This window comes from Poecilia formosa, unplaced genomic scaffold (genome assembly GCF_000485575.1).
Source record: "Poecilia formosa unplaced genomic scaffold, Poecilia_formosa-5.1.2 Scaffold354, whole genome shotgun sequence".
Lineage (NCBI taxonomy): Eukaryota > Metazoa > Chordata > Actinopteri > Cyprinodontiformes > Poeciliidae > Poecilia > Poecilia formosa.
In genome coordinates this window covers 92,525-97,304 of record NW_006800293.1, presented here as the reverse complement: position 1 = coordinate 97,304, position 4,780 = coordinate 92,525, and positions in this window count along the sequence as shown.

The following is a 4,780-nucleotide window of genomic DNA, read 5'->3' as shown; positions in this document are numbered from 1 at the left end:
TTATTATTATTTATTTATTTATTTATTTATTTATTTTTTTTTTATATCCATCGACAATTAAAGCAACAAACTTCACTGGACGCAGGATATGCTGTTTGTGATCTAATCACCTTTATAAGAGCTTAATATATATATATATATACGGAAATGTTTTTGATATTTGGAAGAAACTTTAGTTGCTGTCATGCAATCTTCAGGTAATTTATCTTATTGGAAAATTATGCTTTATAGGGTTAAATGAATTTCTTTAAACCTAAAGTTAGTAGAATTTTAAAAAATATATATTTAACTTATAGATATTGGTGTGTGTGCGTGAAAGAGAGAGAGAGAGAGAGAGAGAGAGAGAGAGAGAGAGAGACCCCCTCCTCCACCCCCTTTCAGAAGGGGGGGGGGAGAGCAGAGAGAGAGAGAGAGAGAGAGAAAAGAAAGAAGTCAACATCAAGTTCAACAACGCACCGAGGGGAAATTAACATGACAATCCGGTCTGGGATCCTCCGGGTCCCCCCCTCACCTCAACTCTACAGAGTCTGGCGTCAGACCCGCTACACTTTCCCAGGCTCACAACAATATCTCCCTGCTGAACTCTGCACTGCAGCGATGCCTGGGGCCTCCTCATCCTCCTCATCCTCCTCCTCTTCTTCCCTCTCACACCACATCAGCACATGGCAGCGGAGGCCCTCATTACACATTGCAGTTTGTTTAAAACTAATTGGCAGGTAAATAGAAAAAGTAATGTGTGTGTGCGGATCAAGAAAACAAGATCAGCTGGTGAATGCTTTAATGTTTTTAGTTATGCTTTGTCACAATTGTGTTTCTCAAAAAAAAAAAAAAAGAAACCTGCAAAACTTGGGAATAAATCCAGTACATCTCGCTTTTTTTTCCAGCCATTTAAAATATGACAAAAGCTTATAATTAAGCCATTTTTTTATGGCTTTACAGCTGAGTTCACATCATATTTCCACTGTCAATCCTGCTCTTTTAAAAGAAGCAACACTGCTTAACAACAACCTACCCTTATGCTAACATCCTCGACAGACATCTATAGCCACGAAAATTATTATTATGATGAAGGGAAAAGAAATGGATAATTTCTTACCGGATGGAGCGGGTCAAAGAGGAGCTGCGGCTGAAGACAGCAGAGAAAGAGCGAGAAATGGGAAGGAGCCGGGAAGGGTGATGATGATGAAGATGAGGATGAGTATAGAGGAAGGAGGAGGGCGTACAGACGGCGCGTGGCCTATCAAATGTGTCATAGAGGAGGATTAATAATTTTTATGGACGTAAAGAGGTTCAAAGCAGACAAAAATAGACATTTTGAGGGTTTTATTTTGAAATAAAGGAGAATTTAAAATGATCACGTGGTGAAGAATGTGATATAAAAAATAAACAAGTGAGTCACGAAAAATGCCTAAATAAAAACATCATTACGCGTTTTAAAGCATATATAGATGCGTACTGCCAGAATTAATTAATCATAATCCGTAGTCATTAGCTGACATTTCTGCGGTTCAGTGTCACAAACTTACTGAACTTAGATCCATCTAATCTGACAGAAAGAGGGAGGTCACAGTTAGGCTGGATTCAATGCAGCCTCTAATTCTGTATCTCTGCTGTCGGGAAAAAAAGATAAAATAAAATTCACTAAAACACTGAGTGGAAGGCTGAACTGCAAAACTGCTGGCCAAATACACATTATTAAGGAAAGGGACCGGACATTTTATTTGATTTAATATATACAATAACTATTTATACACATATATATTTAGTTAACGCTAAAACTACAAAAAAATCGTAACTAAATCATTATTATTTTCTGTTTTAGGCACAAATTGTGTCTGATACATCAGTAGTATAAGTAAAATAAACCACTTCAGGGATTAATTAGAAAATTATTCAAATAAGAACGGCATGTGCATTTAAAAAAAAAAAAAGAAAAAAGCAGGACATCTTAACTAAAGAGCAGCCTACAGTAAAATAAGGCAAACTCCATATTGTGAAACAGCGCCACACGTCGGTGAGGAAAAACACTGTAGACTTCTTAATTTCAGAGTAACCAAGAATTAAACCACCAAACTTCCCAGAGACAAATAAACGTAACCACGATAACATCAGCTAAAAGCAATATATTTTTCACAAAATGTGTTTCAATGGAAAAACAGAACAACAAAAACAGTAGTAGGAGCAAGAAAAAAAACACAAATTACCATTGATGTAAAGAAAAAATAAATCAATCTGCAGTTATTACTAAACTGCTTAGGATTGTTTCATGGTTTTAATCGAAAAAAAAGAAGAGAAAAAATATTGTAGCATTATTTTACTCTTTACTTGAAAGGTTCACCTGTTGAACCTGATATTAATATTAAAAGTAAGACTATTATTATTATTATTATTATTATTATTATTATTATTATTATTATTATTATTATTATTATTATTATTATTATTATCTTCATTGGTTCTGCTGTTCTCGTGATCAATTCTAAGACTATTTCCAACTAACTAAAATAGATGTTTATTGGAGGAATGTGTCATTTTCATCATTTACAGGAAAAAAAAGTCTGTGAATTTCAGCTCTTCTATCCTCAGACTCCACAGAGTCTACAGGCTTCACACTACATTATTTAAGATCACTCTGCCTTTAACTGAATATAGATAAATTAATTTCTATAATTTTGGCCTGACAGTCTTGATTCTTTCTCTTATTTCTATTATCAAGAGTTAATTTACTTTATGTTCAGTTTTTGATTCTTTTGTAAACTGTATTCTACACATTACAATACAATGTTGGAATTTTGTTGTGAAAACTGTATTTTGGGGAGCATTTCTTTAGTAATGGAACTGTACTTGAGAATTGATTTCTAAGTACCACCACCACCACCACCACCATGCTAATTATAACAACAACTCTTTTATTTGAACAAACACCTGAAAGGCGACCCCAGCGTCAGAGTTATATATTTCCTGAATTTCTTTGAGCAGTTAATTTAATGCATTCAACAGTTGCCTTAAAGCTATAAGTAGTCCTTTAGCGACTGAAATAACACTTAAATATTTAATCTTTATTTTCTGATGACAGGTTATTGTACTGGTGCTTTTCAATTTTGAATAATTTTAAAATTATGCAAATATGACTGTGTTTTGGAAACATCTTTTAGGGATGACTGCAATGTTCTCTTCCACACAAAATAAGCAACATTGTTTCATCTTGTGAGCTATTGCTGCTTAAATAAACTTCAATCATAAGATTTAGCATCAAATAAAGATTCTTCCATAAGTATTTTATTGTTTATCCATTTCGAATGAATTAGATATCTGATCGGTCTAAACTGAGTGAAGTAAATGACAATCGCCAGTGAGCAAAATGTCATTTTGTATCAAGTGTTTATGCTGCCATTTATATCTGTTTTATTAAAGCAGAATGGTGCATGTTATCTCTGCATTGGTTGTATTAGACACACACACAAAAAAAGAAACAAAACAGTTCAAGATACAACCTCAGACAACTTTTTAAGGTGGAGTAAACTAACTATAAACTAATTATAGCAAAGAAGAGTGTTCTACTATTATTACTTTTTTGGGGTTGAGAGTTTTAATGTTTTAAAGCTTTTGCTTGGACAGAAGTTATGTACTTTATGTGAGTAAAAAAATAGAGCAAAGACACTTAAAGCTAAGTGTGATTTTAAAATAAAATATTGCCTCTCTAATTCATGTAGTTCATTCTAATGCAAACCAGAGTTCAGGCAACAATATGAAAGGTTGAGAAACAGAATAATGTCAACATGCAACACTTTTGAACTAAACATAAGTTAATTTATGAGTCATTTAATCTAAAACAAGTCAACTGAATTTAAGTAACAATTTTTTTTATCTCACTAAAAGGGCTTGTTTTGTATCTTTAGATTCCCAATTATGAAAAATAGAAACAGCAACAAATTTTTACATAACATTTCAATTTAAGATCAATTATTTGATCAGATTCAAACATTGGAATAAGTTCAAAGTTGATTTAAAAAAAAATAAAAAACAAAATCAGTAAGAAGTAATAATGCTAAAGTTAGTGACAAAAAAGTTCAGAAAACGAGGCTAAGTCACAAACCATGTGTGTGTGTGTGTGTGTGTGTGTGTGTGTGTGTGTGGGCTTTGTAAAAGTTGTGAATAATGAAGCTCTTACCGCGGCAGGCTCGCGCACACAGAGACCTGTTAATTCCTCCTCTGCCTGGTGTGAAAGGGGGACCGCGAGCCCGAGTCCTCGTGCCTTAATTTGAGGCGGGCTGGGTTTTATGCTAATCACGGCTGACACCGGCCCTGAATGGAGGAGGGCAGCCTCGAGCCGCCGTTCCCACGAGCCGCATTCCTCTGGTCAAGTTCAAGCTCAAAGCGCAAGGCGTGCCGCGTGGCTAATTCCGAAAAGGCGCGCACTCCCCGCCGTGGGAGAGTTCGCCACCTTGTATTCAGAGGCAGACAGAAACACACAGGCCCAGTGTGAGGCTGTCAGCGGCTCTCTGAGCTGACAAACGGAGAAAAGAGGCTTCTGTTGGGCTTCAGGTTTCACTTAGAGAGTAAACAAATAAATACAAAAGAAACATGTTTTAATAACTTCATTTTCTCCAAGCCGAACAAAAGTAAATGCAGGATTAAAAATAGTACGAATAACACTTTAGAAGGCAGTGATTTCGGTGATGGAGCCATTAAGGTTTTCCATCGCATTTTATTCAGGCTCACTTTAACACACACACAAACGCGCGCGCGCGCGCGCGCACACACACACACACACACACAC